The following is a 22,828-nucleotide window of genomic DNA, read 5'->3' as shown; positions in this document are numbered from 1 at the left end:
GTAGGCGGTGTATCCACATGGCTTCCCTGTTCATGAGGAGGCGTGATAAATCTCCGCCCCTTCTGGGAACTGTTACTTGTTCCACTACCTGGAACCGTAGTTGTGGCGTTTGGCTGCGAAATGTGCGGGAATGGGCAGGTGGTTGTTTTCACATCGGATGTTAGACTTGTACTGACATATTCTGTCCCTAATGGTCTGTGTCGTTTCACCCACGTAGGTCAGGCCACAGGAGCATTTGATGGTGTAAACTACATTGGTTGAATCACATGTAAAGAAACCCCGTATTGGGATCCCTTGTCCTGTAAGAGGGTGGAAGATTTTGTCCCCCTTTGTGACATGTGAACATTGCGTGCAATGTAGGCAGGGGAAAGTGCCCTTGCGTTGTGTTTGTAGTAATAGTTGTCTTGGGATCCTGATGTTGGAGCCCACATCTGCCCTTTTTGGGGCGTCTATTGCATGGTAGGAACGGAAGTGAAAATGCCTCAATGTGTGGGTACGCCTGATGTAAGAGGTGCCAGTGTTTTCGTAAGATGTGTTGGATCTTGTGGGAAAAAGGGTGAAATGTGTGCACGAAGGGTACCCTTTGGGCCTGTTTTTCCCTGACTTTCTGGCTGGGTTGTAGGCATTCTTTTATTACAGTGTTGGGATAGCCCCTGTTTAGGAAGCGTGTGGACATTTCGTCCAATCTTATTTCCTTCGTTGCCGTGTTGTCGACTATACGGGATATTCTTTGAAACTGCGATTGTGGGAGGGACTTCTTCATACTGGTGGGGTGGAAGCTGGAGTAATGCAATAGACTATTGCGGTCGGTCGGTTTAGTGTAGAGGTCAGTATGAAGAACGCCGTTGGGATCTTTGGAGACTATAGTGTCTAGGAAATTGACTGATGTACTGCTGCGGTGTAGGGTGAACTGAAGTTCAGGCCAGATGGAATTTAAGTAGATGAGGAAGTTTTGTAGTGATATATATATATATATATATATATATATATATATATGTCTGTACTGAAATAGGCCACTTAATGTTTTCACTGCAAACAACTACACCAGTGTAGTGCGTATATATTTTTCTTTTTGTATTGAAATAGGCCACTAAACGCTTTCAACACATATAACTGCAACAGCGAAGTGCGTATATATATATTTTTTCGGTATTGAAATAGGCCACAACATTTTTTCAACACAGATAACTGCAAAAGTGAACTGAGAATATATTTTTTGCTTTATACTTAAATAGGCCACTAAATGCATTTACCACAAGTAAATGCGAATGTAAAGTGAGTATAGATTTTTCTTTCGGTACTGAAATAAGCCACTAAAGTCTTTCACCACAAATAACTGCAAAAGTGAACTGAGTATATATATCGTTCTTTCTTTACTGAAATGGGCCACTAAACACTTTCACCACAAATAACTGCAACAGTGAAATGCGTATATATTTTTCTTTCTGTACAGAAATAATCCAATAAACAATTTCACCACAAACACCTGCAACAGTGAAGTGCATATATATATATTTTTTATACTGAAATAGGCCACGAAACGCTTTCACTACATATAACTGCAGAAGTGAACTGCGGATATATTTTTCTTTTTGTACTGAACTACACCACTAAATGCTTTCACCACATATAACTGCAGAAGTGAACTGCCACTAACCGGCTTTTTAACATAGCACTTGCACCCCAAGAACAAATTGCTGGAATGACAGAGTTGTATAATGGCTATTTAGAGCCCCAAATAATCTTTCCCTGCACTTGTAAATCGCTTTCCTAGCACTGTCCCGAGCACCTTCTGTTGTCTCTCCCTGCATTAAAATGCTGTGCAATGATTCCTCTCTATCCTTTTCCTGCACCTTTAAATCTTTTTTATTTTATTTTTTTGTCACAATTATTTTTTTATTTTTTTTTTATTGCTTTCATTACCACCTTCTCACGTTTTGTCCTTGCACTGCGAATGCTCGAAAATGTCTAAATCCAAGATGTCCGCTGTATTTATAGGGCTTTGACATTACAGGGCATGCTTGCTGCTGATTGGCTTCATTCATGGCATTATGGGTCACCCCGCCTTACCAGAGTTCCTTGCCCCATTTCCTCATACATGTAGCCACCATTTTAGCCGCCATTTTAGGAAAAATTGTGAAGCACGAGGAAATTTGCATTCGTTGCAAATCAAATTTTTCCTGAAATTCAGATTAAATTATACTTCCTCAGCTTCGATTTGCTCATCTCTGGTTGCATCAAAAGGGAGTTGGACACGGAAATTAGTGAGGCTCAATGGAACATGTCATTAAAACACATGCATAACCTTTTTAGATGTATCACCCATCATGAAGCTGTTATAAAAACTCAGTTCTACTGGTATTATACACCCGCAAGATTCAGCATCATGTACCCTCACTGCTCTGACAAATGCTGGAGGAGATGTGGTAGACTGGGTGCACCTTGAAACATATCCTCTGGGATTGTCATAAAGTTACCCCCCTTTGGAATGCTGCCCAAAGAGTTATCAATATCCTAATACAAGGCCACCTCAAATTATCACCAGCCCTGTCACTGTTATTAATCGACTTGGATTCATTCTCTTCTTACCAGAGGTCAGTTTTTGCACATATTCTGCTGGCCACAAAGTTAGTTATCACTAGACACTGGAAGGTAGAAAATACACACCACGTCAATGAAGCATTGGAGATTGTGAATAGAATATGTGAATATGTCATTATGAAAAAATACTGGCATTTCAGAGCTTCAAAGTGTCTAAATATACCCATACCTAGAAAATCTGGATAGAAAGCCCATACTTCAGAGAATAGGGTTAATCCCTAAGGAATACGTAACTAGCCCACACAAGTATTTAGGCTTCCTTATCTTTGGTTAGCATCTTCTTGACCGTATAGATAGTAAGTTTCCTTTTATATTCTTTAGATTCCTTTCTGTAATTTAGTTTTTTACTTCCTTTTCCCCTCCTATACCCTTCACACCCCATCCCTCATTAATTCTTTCTTACCACTCATACAATGACAATTACTTCATAGGTTGGTGATATTGAGTTTAGCAGTGACCTATGGGAATTTCTATTACCACAAGCAGCAGGGAAGAGCACATACACTTTTCTCTCTCGCAATAAAGTTTGTTCTTTATCACATTGTATATAAGCTCTTTACTGCGTGCGTGAAAAATCTAACAACTTTGAGTACACGACCTGTACAATTTTGTGTTCCTATATGGACAAGCTGTGACCAAATAACTATATACCATTGCAAACTACATGTCATGTTTTACTTCTGTGTTAAAGTGTTGTCATTGAATTGTTTTATTCTGTTGTTTATATTTTCACTGTATTAAAAAAATTGTTTTTTAATAAAAATGGTTGCCTCCAAAAGGGACATAGATGCCTGTGATGAGAACATAGTCCTGACACTTTACAAATCACTAGTCAGACCACACATGGAGTACTGTGTACATTTCTTGGCTCCTGTGAATAGAGATGTCCCGAACTATTCGCCGGCGAACATAGCTTGTTCGCGTTCGCCGCGGCGGGTGAACATATGCGATGTTCGGTCCGGCCCCTATACATCATTGAATAAACTTTGACCCTGTACCTCACAGTCAGAAGACACATTACAGCCAATCAGCAGCAGACCCTCCCTCCCAGACCCTCCCACCTCCTGGACAGCATCCATTTTAGATTCATTCGGAAGCTGCATTCTTAGTGAGAGCAGGGACAGTGTAGCTGCTACTGATTTAATAGGGAAATCGATAGCTAGGCAAGTGTATTCAGTGTCCACTACAGTCCTGAAGGACTCATCTGATCTCTGCTGTAAGGACAGCACCCCAAAAAGCCCTTTTTAGGGCTAGAACATCAGTCTGCTTTTTTATTTTTTTCCTGTGTAATCAAATTGCAGTTGCCTGCCAGCGTGTGTGTCAGGCTCACAGCCCTGCAAGTGCCACATATCTGGTGTCACATTCGATTACATTTAAAGAAAAACAACAATTTTGACTGTAAATAACTAGCAGTCAGTTGCACACACGTGTTTGTGTGTCTAAGGCCCAGTGGAGTGCATAGTGTCACTTCAGCGCAACTCATATCTGGTGTCACATAAGATTCCATTTAACCGCCTAATGCAGGATTGCGGTCCGGAGGTGGTCGATTTGTTCCTCCTTGACACGGCGGCGCGTCATCTCGCGAGACGCGAGATTTCCTGTGAACGCGCGCACACAGAAGCGCGTGTTCACAAGAACAGGAGGTAAATGAGTGCATCTACAGCCTGCCAGCGGCGATCATTCGCTGGCAGGCTGTAGATGCGATTTTTTTTTTTTTTTTACCCTTGAAAGGTATATCAGACGCTGTTTTGTTAACAGCGTCTGATATGCCTGCTACCTGGTCCTCTGGTTGTCCCTTTTGCTTGGATCGACCACCAGAGGACACAGGTAGCTCTGTAAGTAGCACCAAACACCACTACACTACACCCCCCCACCCCCTGTCACTTATTAACCCCTGATCACCCCATATAGACTCCCTGATCACCCCCCTGTCATTGATCACCCCCTGTAAGGCTCCATTCAGACGTCCGTATGTGTTTTGCGGATCCACGGATCCGCAAAACACATACGGGTGTCTGAATGGAGCCTTACAGGGTGGTGATCACCCCATATAGACGCCCTGATCACCCCCCTGTCATTGATCACCCCCCTGTAAGGCTCCATTCACGGACACCGCGGATCTGCAAACACCGGCAATGTTCTTTCTGCATTTTGCGGATCCGCACATTGCCAGAACTATATAGAAAATGCCTTTTCTTGTCCGCAATAGAGTTCTATGAACTCACTATGCGCATCAACGAATACCTTAGGGTGTCTACTTTCCGAAAAGGGGCCATTTGTGGGGTGTTTCTACTGTCTGGGCATTGTAGAACCTCAGGAAACATGACAGGTGCTCAGAAAGTCAAAGAGCGTAAATTCACATTTTTGCATCATAGTTTGTAAATGCTATAACCTTTACCCAAACCATTAAAAATACACTTATTGCTTTTCTTTTTTATCAAAGACATGTCGAACAATAAATTTAGAGAGAAATGTATATAGAACTGTAGTTTTAATTTAAAAAATTTACAACCAAAAGTGAAAAATGTGGGTCAATTTCGATTAATATCAAAAAAAGTAAAAATGTCAGCAGCAATGAAATACCACCAAATGAAGGCTCTATTAGTGAGAAGAAAAGGAGGTAAAATTCATTTGGGTGCTAAATTGTAAAAAGTGGTCTGGTCATTAAGAGGGTTTAAGCTAGGGGGGCTGAGGTGGTTAAAGAAAAACAACAATTTTGACTGAATAAATAGCAGTCAGTTACACACACGGGTTTGTGTGTCTAAGGCCCAGTGCAGTGCATAGTGTCACTTCAGCGCAATTCATATGTTGTGTCACAGTAGCTTGCACGCATACTACAACTTAACAAATCTAAAAAAAATGACAGGCAGAGGCAGGCCACCCCGCAGGGGCCGTCTTGGTCGTGGTGCTGTGATTCCCTTTGGCCCTAGACTAATGCCCAGTGTTCAGAGGCCACGTACCCTGAACTCGAAAAGTTCTGAGGACATAGTTGACTGGCTAACACAAGACACCCAATCTTCTACAGCTTCCGCTCGGAACCTTGACGCACCATCCTCCTCCAGCTCAGCTTCGGACACCTCTCCAGTTACCACTCGCCCGCCTGCCGCCACCACCAACACTACCACCACAGCCGCTTCACTTGATCTGTCAGAGGAGTTATTTACACATCAGTTGGAAGAAATGAGTGATGCACAACCATTATTGCAAGAGGATGTAGATAACAGGGATATGTATCAGTCAGGCAGCATTACACAGATGATCGTACGGTGTGATGATGATGATGATGTTGTACCCGCTGCTGAGTTGTCAAATACAAGTGAAGTGGTTGATGATGACGATGTGTCCGTGGATGTCACGTGGGTGCCTGCTCGAAGAGAAGAACAGGGAAAAAGCAGGGGGAGGTCGTCGCAAGGAGCTAGTGGCACAGTCAGACAGCATGTATCGGCACCCGTGGTCAGCCAGACAGCACGCCAATAAACGCATGCTGTTGCCACCACCAGAATGCCGTCATTGCAAAGCTCAGCAGTGTGGCATTTTTTTGTGTGTCTGCCTCTGATAACAGCGATGCCATTTGCAACTTGTGCCAAAAGAAACTAAGTCGTGGGAAGTCCAACACCCACCTAGGTACAACTGCTTTACGAAGGCACATGATCTCACATCACAAACGCCTATGGGATCAACACATGAGTACAAGCAGCACACAAACTCAAGGCCACCATCCTCCTCCTGGTCCAGCATCTTCAGCCACGTCAACCACTGCTGTCCTCCTTGCCCCCTCTCAACCACTCGCCTCTCGCCTTGAGCAGTTCTTGCTCATCTACCCACAGTCAGGTGTCTGTCAAGGACATGTTTGAGCGTAAGAAGCCAATGTCACAAAGTCACCCCCTTGTCCGGCATCTGACAGCTGGCTTGTCAGAACTCTTAGCCCGCCAGCTTTTACCATACAAGCTGGTGGAGTCTGAGGCCTTCAAAAAATTTGTAGCTATTGGGACACTGCAGTGGAAGGTACAGGGCCAAAATTTCTTTGCACAAAAGGCAATCCCCAACCTGTACTCGATTATGCAAAAGGAAGTCATGGCATGTCTGGCACACAGTGTTGGGGAAAGGGTCCATCTGACCACTGATACCTGGTCTGCAAAGCACGGTCAGGGCAGGTATATCACCTACACAGCGCATTGGGTAAACCTGCTCACGGCTGCCAAGCATGGAATGCGTGGCTCTTCAGAGGAGTTGGTGACACTGCCATGACTTGCAGGCAGGCCTGCTGCCACCTCCTCTACTCCTCCTACTCCATCCTCTTCCATAACCTCCTCGGCTGAGTCCTCTTCTGCTGCTGCGTCTTGCTTTACATCAACGGCAACCGCCCAGCTCCCCAGGGGCTATTCCACATCCCGGATACGACAGTGTCACGCCGTCTTGGGGTTGACTTGCCTGAAAGCAGAGAGTCACACCGGACCAGCACTCCTGTCCACCCTGAACGCACAGGTGGATCAGTGGCTGACTCCACACCAACTGGAGATCGGCAAAGTGGTGTGTGACAACGGAAGCAATTTGTTGCGGCATTGCACGCATGGCACGTGTGTAATCTGATCGTACAATGCTTTGTGCATAAGTACCCAGGCTTACAGGACGTCCTTAAGCAGGCCAAGAAGGTGTGTGGCCATTTCAGGCGTTCCTACACGGCCATGGCGCACTTTGCAGACATTCAGAGCCGAAACAACATGCCAGTGAGGTGCTTGATTTGCGACAGCCCGACACGTTGGAATTCAACACTCCTAATGTTCGACCGCCTGCTCCAACAAGAAAAAGCGTTCAACGAGTATTTGTATGACCGGGGTGCTAGGGCAGCCTCTGCGGAGCTGGGAATTTTTTGCCACGTTACTGGACGCTCATGCGCAATGCCTGTAGGCTCATGCATCCTTTTGAGGAGGTGACAAACCTATTTAGTTGCACCGAAGGCACCATCAGCGACATCATCCCATTTGTTTTCTTCCTGGAGCGTGCCCTGCGAAGAATGCTGGATCAGGCTGTAGATGAGCGTGAAGAGGAAGAGTTGTGGTCACCATCATCACCACCAGAAACAGCCTTATCAGCATCGCTTGCCGGACCTGCGGCAACGCGGGAAGAGGAGTCTGAAGAAGAGGAGTCAGAGGAGGAATGTGGCTTTGAGGAGGAGGAAGACCAGCCACAGCAGGCATCCCAGGTACCCTTGGTGTTGTACGTGGCTGGGGGGAAGAACAGACCGTTAGTGAGATCAGTGAGGGCGAGGAACGGGACATGAGGAGCTCGGCATCCAACCTTCTGCAAATGGGGTCTTTCATGCTGTCGTGCCTGTTGAGGGACCCTCGTATAAAAAGGCTGAAGGAGAACGACCTGTACTGGGTGGCCACACTACTAGACCCCCGGTATAAGCAGAAAGTGCCTGAAATGTTACCGAAGTACCGGAAGTCGGAAAGGATGCAGCAGTTCCCAAATAAATTAAAAAGTATGCTTTACACAGCATATAAGGGTAATGTCACAGCACAATGGGAATCTAACAGGGGAAGAGGTGAAAGTAATCCTCCTCCTACCATGACCATACCGGCAAGGACAGGACGCTTTACAGACGTGTTGTTGATGGAGGACATGCAGAGCTTTTTAAGTCCTACGCATCGCCACAGCCCTTCGGGGTCCACCCTCAGAGAACGACTTGACTGACAGGTAGCAGACTACCTCGCCTTAACTGCAGATATCGACATTCTGAGGAGCGATGAACCCCTTGACTACTGGGTGTGCAGGCTTGACCTGTGGCCTGAGCTATTCCAATTTGCGATAGAACTTCTGGCCTGCCCCGCTTCAAGTGTCCTGTCAGAAAGGACCTTCAGTGCAGCAGGCGGTATTGTCACTAAGAAGAGAAGTCACCTATGTCAAAAAAGTCGAGATGACCTCACCTTTATTAAGATGAATGAGGGATGGATCCCGAAGGGACTGACAGTGGGCGATACATTCGACTAAAAAAGGCCTGATGACTGAGATGAGCTGCCTTGGGCTAAAAATGTTCCACATGCTGCTGTATTTTATCTCTGAATGCCGGATGACTTGCATGACTTATCCGCCACCAACTAGGGTTCAAGCCGCAATGTTTTAGGGCACTTTCTGCCTGGAAAACATACAGCAGCGGCTGCAACAATACCTAATTTTTCAGGCATGTGTACATGCCTAATTTTTCTGGCCTCTGGTGCTGCACTGTTGCTTCAAAAACCAAACAAAAAAAAAGGCACATACATGTGTTAATTCCCCTTCGTGATCGTTACCTTGTTGTGGTGAAGGGGCTTGCATATCGTAATGAAGCGACCACCTCTATGAGTGTGTTGGCAATGGCAATGTTGGCACACCCCAGATGATAAGGTCGTTGCTTCATTGTGAACAGACCAAATGCGATCGGCTGGATAATTTTGCATAGAAAAAACATTAATTTTCTTTGTGATTATCTAAGGTGATCATTCAAGCCTACTAGGCCAACAATGGGCCCACACTGCAGAATCATTGTTTTCTGGGTCACCTATCTGTCACTGAACTACCTCAGCATGACCATAGGCTTTGAAAAAACCCCATCGCCTGCAATCTCCCAAACGTGCGCACGAGCACAGTCATCACTACACCAAGATTGACGCATAGAGGAATACAATTTATGTCATGAGTGTGTCAACTATTGACAACTCTTTGTGGTTGTCTAAAATCTATTCCATACACGTCCCCTGATAGGGGATGTAACAGGGATTAAACTGATAGGAATAGTACTACTTAACACACCTTATCATAATAATAATAATAATAATAATAATAATAATAATAATACTAGTGAATGTAACAGGGATTAAACTGATTAAAGCATCTTTTTCCATCTCCCGGTTCCTAAAATCAATGCCATATACACGTCCCCTGATAGGGGACGTAACAGGCATTAAACTGATAAGAATAGTACTACTTAACACACCGCTCATATCTGGTAGCACATTCGATTGCATACGCAGTGCCCCAAATTTGAAGTAGGAGGACCGACCAAGCATCTTTTTCCATCTCCCGGTTCCTAAAACCAATGCCATATACACATCCCCTGATAGGGGACGTAACAGGGATTAAACTGATCGGAATAGTACTACTTAACACACCTTATAATAACGCAGAGAGAGGCAACGCAGAGAGAGAGGAGTCTGAAGAAGAGGAGTCAGAGGAGGAAGGTGGCTTTGAGGAGGTGCAAGACCAAACACAGCAGGTGTGGAGATGATGGAAGGGAGTCCCTCCGAGTCTCTTGCTCAAATGGCCAGATGCATGCTGAGTAGTGTTGGGGGAGCAAATATTCAAATAGAAAACATTAATCGTAAATATCGGCACTTTGAGAATTTGAGAATATTTAGAATATAGTGATATATATTTGTATTTTCGAATATTGTAGTTTTTTTTTCATCTGAATCCATGATCTCTCCATGCTTCTTGCTTGTGGGCCAATGAGAAGGCTGCAATGTCTTTGTCTGAGCTTAGCAACATCCCTAGGAACCAGTAGGAAAGCTGTCTACCCCTTACTATATAAGAACCTCCCCAGCAGCCATTTTCTACAGTTTTTAAAGTTCTGAGAGAGACAGCAGTGTCATTGCTGTGCTCTGTGCTTTTCAATGATTACATTAGATAGATAGATAGATAGATAGATAGATAGATAGATAGATAGATAGATAGTTAGATAGCCTATATACACTCACCTAAAGAATTATTAGGAACACCATACTAATATGGTGTTGAACCCCCTGTTGCCTTCAGAACTGCCTTAATTTTACGTGGCATTGATTCAACAAGGTGCTGATAGCATTCTTTAGAAATGTTGGCCCATATTGATAGGATAGCATCTTGCACTTGGTGGAGATTTGAGGGATGCACATCCAGGGCACGAAGCTCCTGTTCCACCACATCCCAAAGATGCTCTATTGATTTGAGATCTGGTGACTGTTGGGGCCATTTTAGTACAGTGAACTCATTGTCATGCTCAAGAAACCAATTTGAAATGATTTGAGCTTTGTGACATGGTGCATTATCCTGCTGGAAGTAGCCATCAGAGGATGGGTACATGGTGGTCATGAAGGGATGGACATGGTCATAAACAATGCTCAGGTAGCCCGTGGCATTTAAACGATGGCCAATTAGCACTAAGGGGCCTAAAGTGTGCCCAGAAAACATCCCCCACACCATTACACCACCACCACCAGCCTGCACAGTGGTAACAAGGCATGATGGATACATGTTCTCATTCTGTTTACGCCAAATTCGGATCTACCATTTGAATGTCTCAACAGAAATCGAGACTTATCAGACCAGGCAACATTTTTCCAGTCTTCAACAGTCCAATTTTGGTGAGCTTGTGCAAATTGTAGCCTCTTTTTCCTATTTGTAGTGGAGATGGGTGGTACCCAGTGGGGTCTTCTGCTGTTGTAGCCCATCCGCCTCAAGGTTGTGCATGCTGTGGCTCCACAAATGCTTTGCTGCATACCTCGGTTGTAACGAGTGGTTATTTCTGTCAACGTTGCTCTTCTATCAGCTTGAATCAGTCGGCCCATTCTCCTCTGACCTCTAGCATCAACAAGACATTTTCGCCCACAGGACTGCCGCATACTGGATGTTTTTTCCTTTTCACACCATTATTTGAAAACCCTAGAAATGGTTGTGCATGAAAATCCCAGTAACTGAGCAGACTGTGAAATACTCAGACCGGCCTGTCTGGCACCAACAACCATGCCGCGCTCAAAATTTCTTCAATCGCCTTTCTTTCCCATTCTGACATTCAGTTTGGAGTTCAGGAGATTGACTTGACCAGAACCACAACCCTACATGCATTGAAGCAACTACCATGTGATTGGTTGACTAGATAATCGCATTAATGAGAAATAGAACAGGTGTTCCTAATAATTATTTAGGTGAGTGTATATATAATACAGATAGTTCGTGGGATATAGTCAGTGTAGTTTATATCTTGAAATGCAGCTGTTGCAGTGCAGTGTGTTAGGTAGTGTGATAGGTTCTGCTGTCCATACATACATGCTACAGACATAGTGCTGCGATGTCACAACAATACATAGTGCACCAATCAGTAATATGTAGTCAGACCTGCTAAAATGTGAAGTTTCACGTATTGCGTGTATATGAACACAACCTAGGTAGAAAGCTGGTCACACTTGAATACAATGACGCCCAAAGTATATAATCGCATAAATTGAATATTGGAATGTCTTAAAATATATCTTTTATAATATCAATTAAAATGAAAGGCTCAACAAAAAATATCAAAAACCTCACTAGGAGGTAAAAAATCCCTGCCAACCACAGTGAACTGGTAGGAGAAGAAAAAATATGGAGCCAGGAGGTGTGTACACTGGCCCACTCAAAGGAGTGAGTTGGGAAGAAAACAGGGATAGCAAAAAGAAGAGGGAGACAGATGCTGGGTCTCAACCCCTAAACATATCCCTGTGTTCTATCAGTAGATGAAAACTCCATCTGTCTGACCCTAGATGGCCCTCAGACCTATCTTTTGACTGCCCAGCTTCGTCGGAAGCAAAAAGACCAGTCACTACTAAAGAAGTCAGATGAGAAAGAAAAATAATAAACTATGTCCCTACGCGTTTCACTGGCTTTTGCCAGATCATCAGGGGACCTGAATATCACCAGGACCGCAGGCAGACCGTGACAAGCAGTGTGTGCCTATCACAGCCTACAATAGAAAGCTGAGGCAATTATAAACACAATCTGATCAGTATGTGAGGATGTACTTAGCTTGCCCAGTAGTCTGCTCGAGTCCAGGGTCCGCACAGACCATGGGTGATTTTCGCAATCAAGAAAATAATCTCAAATTCTCAAATATATGCCGAATATTCTACAAAGTATTAGCAAAATATTGCAAAATCGAATATTTCCCCTGCTGCTAATCACTAATGGTGAGTTGCTTGCGTAGTGACAGCCGTATTGTCACCATTCGGCAAAGGGATAACTACTGGCTCTCCACCATATTAGACCGTCACTACTGCTCTAAGATGGGGGCCTTTATTGCACCTGCTCAGAGGTTGGATAAACTGAACTACTATTGAGGCATCCTATGTAAATTGGCCACTGCCTATGTGAGCCATCTCTTATTCTCACGAAGGTCCTAACAGGAGGACCCTCTACGCTCACGTTCCACTGCCATGACTGCTGGAGTGGGATAGGGGGTCAGGATCAGCACCAGCTCAATAAGCAGCAACTTATGTCTGGAGCAGGTGGTGGCATACTTGGACTGTACCCTGCTACCTCACATCGAAGATCCCCTGGTCTACTGTGCAGCCAAACTTGATTTGTGGCCACAACTGGCTGAGTTTGCCCTGGACAAGCTTTTGTGCCTGGCCAGTAGTGTTGCATCTGAGCAGTGCAGTGGGGGGCATAGTCATCCCAAGGAGAGCTTGCCTTTCCACTCAAAATGTTGAGAGACTGACCCTTGTAAAGATGAATCAGGAGTGGATCAGCCAGTATTTTTACACGTCAGTGCCTGATGCATCAGACTAGATCATTCTGGCAGCCACCAAAACATTGTGAAAAATGGCCCATTACTTCTGACCATGTGCTTCAGACACTATTCTGACGCTGCCACCCGCCTATTGCCACACACCTGCTGTCTCTGCTGCCAACTTCTCCTACTGTCACTATCTTGTGGTGTTACTGCCACTGCTGTTGTCTCCCTCCTCACCACTCTGTAACTGGGCCACTGTGTTGACTCCTCGTGCGGTTGATATCTTACTACTTTGTTACTAGGCCATTGCGTTGAATCCTCATGCAGTTGCTACACTCCCTACTCTGTTACTGGGCCATTATGTTGACTCCTCATACGTTCGCCACCCCCATACTCTGAGACTGGTCCATTATGTTAACTCCTCATCTGGTTGCCACCCTCTCTACTCTGTGCCTTAGCCGCTATGTTGATTCCTCTTGCAGTTACCACCCTCCCTACTCTGTGACAGGGCCAATTTGTTACCCTTCTTCTGATCTGAAAAATTAAAAACACAGCAGATCCTGTCTTTGGAGCATCCAAAAGGCCTCTATCACATGGTCTTTATTTTCCATAAGGGTATGCTCATAATTTGGAAGCCAAAAGCAGAATCCACTCCTGTTTTTTTGACCTTAGCATTAGCAACACTGATGGATTACTGACCAAATGCTTACTGTGTGAAGGCAGAGGCTCAGAAGACAGGATCCTTTTTTGAGGTTGTTCTTGTTATCGATCATAAGAAGGGAAAAAAAAGTGATGTCAACACAACTTACTGCTGACACCCTTTCCACTCATTAGGCCACTACTTGTATCGGGGTAGTGCACAACATTATTTGAGCTGCCCAAAAAATTTCGGGGCTATGGAAGGGTTCCAAACCAAAGACCCAGAGCCAGAATGTGGGTAGCAACAGCACTAATTATCCGGCCAGAAGTAATAGTAGAAGCCGTAGGTGACAATTGACTACTGGCTTCCCTAAGGCGCAACCTTATAGTTAAGGAGAAAAGGGATTGTATGTCTCACTCCTGCACTCAGTCACAGCAGGATGTTGTGGAAGTGAATCCAGAGTCCAACATTGTGTTGTGGAGCTAGGAGTCACAGAGTTCTGTTTGCTTCTCCTTTTTTCAGCCTGAAAGAAGGCTTTCAGTGGAGTCCTCCCAGTCTTCACTGCCCCCTCCTAGAGAGGATCTTTTTCCTAAGAAGTGGCAAGAAAACCCCACAATGCCCTATGGCAGAAAGTCAAGAGAGTCTCCCTGTTGATGACTTGTGAGAGCAGTCAATGTTTGTACTGCCCTGAGAAGGAGGTGGAGGAGGAGGCTGCAGACCCCAGGTGTTGCATGTTGGTGGTAGTAGTAGTGTCCCCATAGCCATGCCTTTGCCATTGGGGGTAGTTACAGTGACAGTCGGGGAAGAGCAAGGGAGGAGGGCCAAAGAAATTACCATGATATCCCACAGTCTGATAGACGCAAAAGGGATGGTGAGCACCCCAATGATGATTGTGTGATGGACAAGACCTAGGAGACGGATCAGGATAGTGAAGAGGAGGCAACATCAGAGGTTGATGGAAGCAGCAATAAAGAGCATCCGCTGGCTGTCACTCTGCCGGCAGGGTGGTCAGTGACAAAGAGCACAACATTGTGGCCACCCTGAACCTGGTTGAAATAACAAGATGCACATCATCAACCTAGTGGTGCAGAACTTTCTAAATAAGTACACTGGAATGTACACAAAGTCCATGAGACTGTCCAAGCCCTTCAGCCACTCCTAGGTGATGAGGAATGTTCTCCTGGACCTGCAGCGACTGAACCACCTTCCGCTACACCACTGAATCTGCAACGTGTCACCTAGCTGGAATTCAACTTAGGACAGAAAGCTGTGAACAATTTTGTCATGCACTCAGTGAGCATGTGTTGCTACAAGTTTAGACAGTGGCAGTTCATCCAGGATGCCTGTCGGGTACTGAAGCCCAACCAAAAGGCCATAAAGTTTGTCAGCAGGGACAACTGCGGCATGAACGATGTCATACCTCTCATATTTATCTCACAACAGATGATGAAACTTATACAGCAGGGAATCACTGCAGAACAAATGCAGCTGAAGCATCTTGCTGTCTGCCCTATAGCTATTGGGGATGAGGATGATGGTAAGGGTGAGGATGAGGAGCTGCCACTGCAAGAGGAGGAGTCGAAGGTGTAGAAGCAAAAGGATGATGACCAGAATGGCATAGGCCAAGACACACAATCATCTCAGTGGGAGGTGGGCTGAGAAGAACTGGCTCCTCAGGCACACTGGCCAGATTAGTAAGCTGTATGCTCACTTGCTTACACAGTGACAGGTGTATCTTTGACATCAGCAGTCTGATGATTACTGGATAGCCATGCTTTTAGACCTTCCCTATCAAGGAAAAATGAGGGAATGTTTTCCTCTAGCAGAAAGGGAGTACAAATTATGTTACTACCAGGAAACACAGTGTACATAGCTTGCCTCTGCTTATGGCAAGCAGACGCCTGCTTCCAGGGTGTCTGAAAGGGAGACGTCTATCCATCCCCCACAGAGACAGTCCCCTCCCGCCACCACAAACAGCAGAAGCCACAGCAACAGCAGCCATTTAAGTCTCTTCAACATAATGGAGCAGTTTTTTTTCACATGCCACTCCAGGCTGAGGCAATTCAGCAAGCCAACAGTTATCTCCCCAACGCCCAGCACCTACATAAACTATGGCAAGTCTCTGTTGCATACCCTATTCCCTGACCCTTTTGGATTTCTGGGCAAGCAGACTAAAACAATGGCATGAACTGGCTCAGCATGCGCTCTCTATCTTCTTTCTTGCCCAGCATCATGCGTCCTCTCAGACAGGGTTTTCAGCACTGTGGGAGGAAAGGGGGGGGGGGGGCTCACACACAAATGGACCATATTGACCTCCACTAGTGTCCAAAACATCACATTTGCCAAAATAAACCAAGCCGAGATTTAAGAGGATTTTTGCTCTCCGGCTCATTCCGATGAATAGATCTAGCCTTACTGGTGGTGCCCCACCTTGACACTGTTAATGTCTATCTGCCTTGTATTATCACAGCCTGATGAACGTATAAAAGAAGAAAAAAAAAACACTTTATTAAAGTCTGTTTAAAAGGGGGGGGGGGGGGGGGGGGCAAAAAGCCTATATGTCACAGTCTGTGACCACCAGGCAACCAGACTTGAGGAGTGCAGAAAGGGACTAAAGAATAACCCTCTGCACTATTACAAGTCTGGACTAGATTCCTGACTTTCTACCAAATAGCTGCTAATGGACTGCAAGCAGGATAACAGGACACTGTCCAAACTGTTAGCAGACACAGGTGTGCCGCAAGTGAACCTCTTAGATTGTTACTGACCAATGTAGCTGCGTCAGCTGGTTATTGGCCGGATGGGGCTGTATTATGTTAACCGCACTGACTGTACTGGGCAATCAATGTCTGGTCTATGATTACAACCAGTGCTCCACACTTATACATACTACACGGCTGTGTCTGGAACAATTTGACTGTAGCATCACTCATCCAGAATGCACTACACCGTGTAATGTCTGTTCAATATATTTGGACACACACATGCCCTCATACACGTCAGTGTTCAGGCCAGCTTCTCAAACATCCACTATCTTGCGGTCAGTATACTATGGCTTGGAGGTATATTCTCACATCTCATGCACACCCTGCCCAAAGAGCCGTGTCCTGAAAATTGACATCAGCTCTACGCGTTTCCACATGACATATGTTTGCCACGTATCTTCAGGAGCTTAGTTAGAAAGTGCCTATATCAAGACAAATGCCCCGCACTGTTGTGTGCTAGGGCTCCGGCGCTATGATGGCCGTACTCGGGCGAGAAAAACGCTGACTCCATATGGCAGAAGCCATGCCTTTCGGGAGAGGTGTGCCAGTATCCGCACCAGTCAGATCTAGGGGCGTGTTCCAAATCACGCCCTCTGACCGGCGAGTACAGCAATAAACCTTAACCTTCCCTGGGAGCTTGCGCATGCGCGATTTATCTGCCTACCATCATATTCTGTACAACTGCTCCTGCAACCTGCATGATGCCAACACTGCAACCTGCCTGCCATCACATTATATATCGCTTTTGCGGCCTGCATCATGCCACTAATGCGTCAATCTTCAGTTTACAAGTATTCGGTTTCCACATGGTCACAGGTGAAAGCGATTCACCCTTCTGCTGACTTGCCAGGGATTAAACTTCTGCAACTTCCTGGGGACCCAGTACCAACTACCCCAGCCAGTAGCACCCCGCTTTGGGCAGGCACCCACCGAAAGGAGGTAATGGCAAGCTTAGCCGTGCATATGGTGCCCAGGTGACCTGATCGTCCCAACCTGGACTCTCTAACCGCCCCCGTAGGCTTGAGGTTGGGCAGAAGAGCAGTACTGAAGTCCACCAGCTGAATCCGTAGTCCGTAGGCTGAAGTCCTGTCGAATAGCCACTGATGACAGGGGCAGTCACCCTTTATTTTCCTGCAGCCACCATTTCAGTGCACTGGCCACCATATGATTATGGGAGATAATTGTGGCTGCTCCATGATTGGTTGTCAGTTCAATCCGACTGCATAATGTCATTCTGATGACAGATTTCCACTTCAGCCAGACAGGCTGAACAGCTATTAATACATAGCAGAGGGCTAATGCAATCCACAGGAGATGTAATTATCAGGTCCACTCCCATATATCTGCTGGCTTGCTAGTCAGACCAAAACCACTGCATGGCTGATTCAAGTTTCTTTGGAAGTCAGACAGCAACAGGAAAGACAGATTAAATAATAGCTCATGTCCCTGACTGTCCCCCCAAAACAATAGACAAAGAAACAATACACTTGGAGCAAATTAAGAGCAATCTACCCCACAAGTGGCCAGGTGTAATCATCAGTGAGCATGATGTCATCACAAAAACATTATGCAAAAGTTAAACAATCTACAGATTTATCTACAGATGTAGCCAAATTAAAATTGACTCTGATAACACATCAGTGTTATCTCGTGACAAAAGCCATTGAAATACATAGAAAAAGTCAATTAACATTTTTTTGCTAGTGTTTCTTGAAAAATTAATTCGGCTAATTCGCTGAATTTCACACAAAAAATTTGCTTCGTGACAAATTACTTTGCCACAAAGCCAATTTTTTTGTTAGTAGCGGGTGCAATGACAGGGAGCTGCGATAGCGCCGCCCCCATCATTGTACCCCTCAGATGCCGTGTTCATACATGTTCTCAGCATCTGAGTGTACAAACAATGTGAAATTAACATAAATATAAAATTACATTAAACTTAGGCTGGATTCACACAGGTGTTGCGGGTGACGTTCGGGTAAAGATGTGGATGCGTTGCGGGAAAATGCATGATTTTAAAAATCAGCATGTTTAGTACCCAGACCCGAACCCGGACTTCTTCACAGAAGTTCGGGTTTGGGTTAGGTGTAATGTACATTTTATTATTTTCCCTTATAACATGGTTATAAGGGAAAATAATAGCATTCTTAATACAGAATGCTTAGTAAAATAGGGAGGGAGGGGTTAAAAAAAATAAAAAAATAATTTAACTCACCTCATCCACTTGTTCGCACAGCCCGGCTTCTCTTCTGTCTTCTTTGATGCCCAGGAGGAAAAGGACCTGTGGTGACTTGACTGCGCTCATCACATGGTCCATCACATGATCCATCCCCATCACAGACCCCATTCACTTCTATGGGGTCTGTGTTGCGTGAACAACGCACAATATAGAGCATGCTGCAATTTTCACGCAACGTACAAGTGATGCGTGAAAATCACCGCTCATGTGCACAGCCCCATAGAAATGAATGGGTCCGGATTCAGTGCAGTTCACCTCACGCCTCGGGCCGGCCGCCGCCATCTTGCCTGAAGATTTTGGCCGAAATCCCGTGCGGCGCGAAATTACGTCATCACGCCAGCTGGCGTGGTGCTGTAATCTCGCGCCGCCCGGGATTTCAGCCAAGATCTTCAAGCAAGATGGAGGCTGGAGGCCCTTTGCGCAAATGGAGGTGGTAAGCTTGAATTTCAGGAATAATTGATTCACTGACACGAAGCACGAGGAAATTTGACGAATCAAGTCATTGCAGAAATTTGGATAGAATTCCACTTCGTGGGATTCAATTCGCTCATCTCTAGTGTTAACCATCAATTTTTAGCTCGGCTACATCTGTATCTATTTAATGTCTTGTAATAACAAGTCATATTTCTTATATTTTATGTATTTTCTTATTTGATTTGTCACATGATCAGCTCACATTTCACTGATCACTAGAGATGAGTGAATCAATTCTAAACCACTTTTTTACAGATCAGGAAACAGCACAGCATGGCAGGGAAGATGAAGAAACAGGATCACATCTGTCCTGACATGGTCTTGTTTGGCGGGCTTGCTCATAATGCCTTGTAGTCATCCTCAGCCAATAAGGAGGGATGATATTGACATGTGTCATAGGCACTATGTAAGATCCCAACCAGGGATGCCCTGTGTATTCTGGGCTTGTGCATTGATGTGACAGGATGTCTGGCAGAGTGAGAGAGAGAGAGAGAGAGAGAGATAGCAATGAAGCTTATTGTTAGACACACAATACAGTTACTTTACAGTCAGACTGGGACAGTTTTAGGAAAGCTATAACAGATAGTTAGATTTAATTAATTGATACACATGTCTTAGTTAGGAACAGCATATGGTCAGATTCAATGACGTGCAGTGTGTTGCTGGGTTGCAGTCATTCAGTAAGCCTCTTACTTGTATTGCACATTGATATGAAAGCTGCAGTACTTAAAGGCTATGGGCTCCTTAGGGGGCAATTTCTTTTATTATTGCACTCTGCTTATTTTGGGCCAAATATCATTTTTTTCCAATTGGTCTTTATTTAAAAAATGTCCAGCCACTTTCCTAATATAATGGTGTAATTAGTGTATTTGCAGAGCAGCAGGGTTCTGTGTTTACATTCAATTTGTAAGTTATCTGTGAACTCCTGAAGCTCATAAATTCTTATTTAAGCCATATTCTTATCAGTCAGACAAGAATTGAGCTGTAACAAGTATTTAAGAACTGTCAAGAGTTTAAAGAACAAGGCTACAGATTGAGCAGGCAGCTCTGTTGGAAGACATGACTTGAGGTAAAGAGAAACTGACAGTCTGCAGGCACACTCTCAGTTAACCCCTATAGTAAAAGAACTACAGGAAATTTCTAAGGCCTCTTTCACACGGGCATCGCGTGTGAGGGCCGGATAGGATGCGGATGCGTTGCGGGAAAATGCACAATTTTCACGTGTGCAAAGCGTTTTAATGCATTTTGCATGCGCGTGCGAAAAATCGGCAAGTTTGGTACCCAGACCCGAAACTGGACTTCTTCACAGAAGTTTGGTTTGGGTTAGGTGTTGTGTAGATTTTATTATTTTCCCTTATAACATGGTTATAAGGGAAAATAATAGCATTCTTAATACAGAATGCTTAGTGAAGTACTGATGGAAGGTTAAAAAAGAAATTAAATTAAACTCACCTTAATCCACTTGTTCACGCATCCCTGGCTTCTCTTCTTTATTCTTCTTTGAGGAAAGGGACCTTTGGTGGCGTCACTGCGCTTATCACATGGTCCATCACATGGAAAACTCGCCCTTGTGAAAGAGGCCCAATGAAGAATAATAATAAAAAGATTTAGCCCAAAATGTGTAGTATGCAATTACGTAGCCTTTAATTTTGTTTTTTATTAAGTATCAGCCGCACAACAGCCCAATTTACAATCACAGACAAATTTCTTACTATATTATTTTTACTGCTAACACTGTACTGGCTGGCATATTTTTCTGCTTCATAGTTTCCCTGGACTCTGCTTAATTGACATTTTCTAAACATATTGCACAATTTCTTACCAAACCTCAATTGATCACAGCCTAGTGCACCTGACATGTTGTTCTGCTTCACTCACTGTTTTATTGTAGTAGGCTCTGTCCTACTAAAAATTTGTTTCTAAAAAAAATTGTTAAAAATGTTATTACAAATATATATAAAGGAAAACAACCAGCAGCACTTTATAAGTTGCCAGGTGCAAATCCCACTTTAATTCCTGGACCAGGAACAGTAGAATAAAAGCGATGAAATGAGGGCAGCACTCCGGTTTTGTGATGAAAAAGGTGGATTTTATTACACCCAACAGCAATACAGCATTTCAGCTCTCTCAATGGAGCCTCTGTCAAGCTAGTAAATATAGTGCTCACAACATATTTAAGCAGGTAGATCTCATCAGTGTTACATAATTGATCATTGTAACGGATCTCCTGGCACCCCAACCGGGTACCTCCATCGATGGATGCTCTTGAGGACTCCAATCACTCCACTCAACACCGTAAGCACTGCAGATCCCGTGAACCGCCGAAGCTTGGTTGAGGTCTCACAGTCTCCTACCAACTACAACAAGGCTCCAGGCTCCAGTGGGTGAACCTTTCCTAAATCCAGAGAGCAGGAACAGCTCTTACAAGAGCTTGTAGTTATAGCCAGGGGAGTATAGCAAATCTTCAGCGTATAGCAATCCCCAGTGTCGATCAGTTACCCAAACACCAGCTTCAACATGATGAAGGGTAAAACAGGAACTCTTTATTGAAGATCAACTCAGTATATATACAGTTTAAGAAGTCTAACAACATAACGCAATCAACCATGAACAACATGCAAACATGTCTTCGCCCCCTCCATAATGAATGAATAGGGAGGGAGGAGACACATGTGATGGGATTATCTCCTGAGTGTATCAAAGGGTGATCTACTCATCTAGGAGTCGGCTACTCCTAGTCAGCTATCTTAAGCCCATCATTAACACAATCAGTGGGAGTCTCAGTGCAGAGTTAACCCTTGTTTTTTTGCTGAATCCACACCATGCCTTTTTAATGGTCAATAGGAAATATGTGGCATATAAATTACACACATAAATCAGGGTTCATAGTTCCTTGTAACCCCAAAAGGTCTTAGCGGGTCTCCAAAGTTCTCGGTCCATAGTCTGTAGGAAGGAGGCTGGCCTTCAGACTTCTCCAGCAGCCCCAGTGACGGTTCAGTCCATCACAATCATCAATGAATAAATACAAATATACAGTGAAAAACATGATTAAAACATAATTTCCATGTGCTACATATGTATATTCTGTATCATATTCATGATTCCGTGTCAAATACATAATTGCCAATAATTCAGATATAAAGTGCTTCTGTGCTTAATCATATATCAATAAAAGAGGATGAACCCACATCATAAATCCTCACATGTGTATCGTAACCTCAGCGTCCCATATTGGATACTGAGCATGCGCCGGCATATGTCCTAGGAATGTGAGATTTCCTCACGCCCCACGCATGCGCCCCATATTGAGTAATGCACATGCGCCGGCGAGACGGGGCACATTTTGACTTGGCAAGATTTGCCCACTCTTCTTTGCAAAAGCACTCCAAATCTGTCAGATTGCGAGTGCATCTCCTGTACTGCCCTCTTCAGATCACCCCACAGATTTTCAATCGGATTCAGGTCTGGGCTCTGGCTGGGCCATTCCAAAACTTTAATCTTCTTCTGATGAAGCCATTCCTTTGTTGATTTGGATGTATCTTTTGGGTCAGTGCCATGCTGAAAGATGAAGTTCCTCTTCATGTTCAGCTTTCTAGCAGAAGCCTGAA

Source organism: Bufo gargarizans, chromosome 9 (assembly GCF_014858855.1).
Source record: "Bufo gargarizans isolate SCDJY-AF-19 chromosome 9, ASM1485885v1, whole genome shotgun sequence".
In the NCBI taxonomy this organism is placed as follows: domain Eukaryota; kingdom Metazoa; phylum Chordata; class Amphibia; order Anura; family Bufonidae; genus Bufo; species Bufo gargarizans.
Note: the sequence above shows the minus strand (reverse complement) of the source record.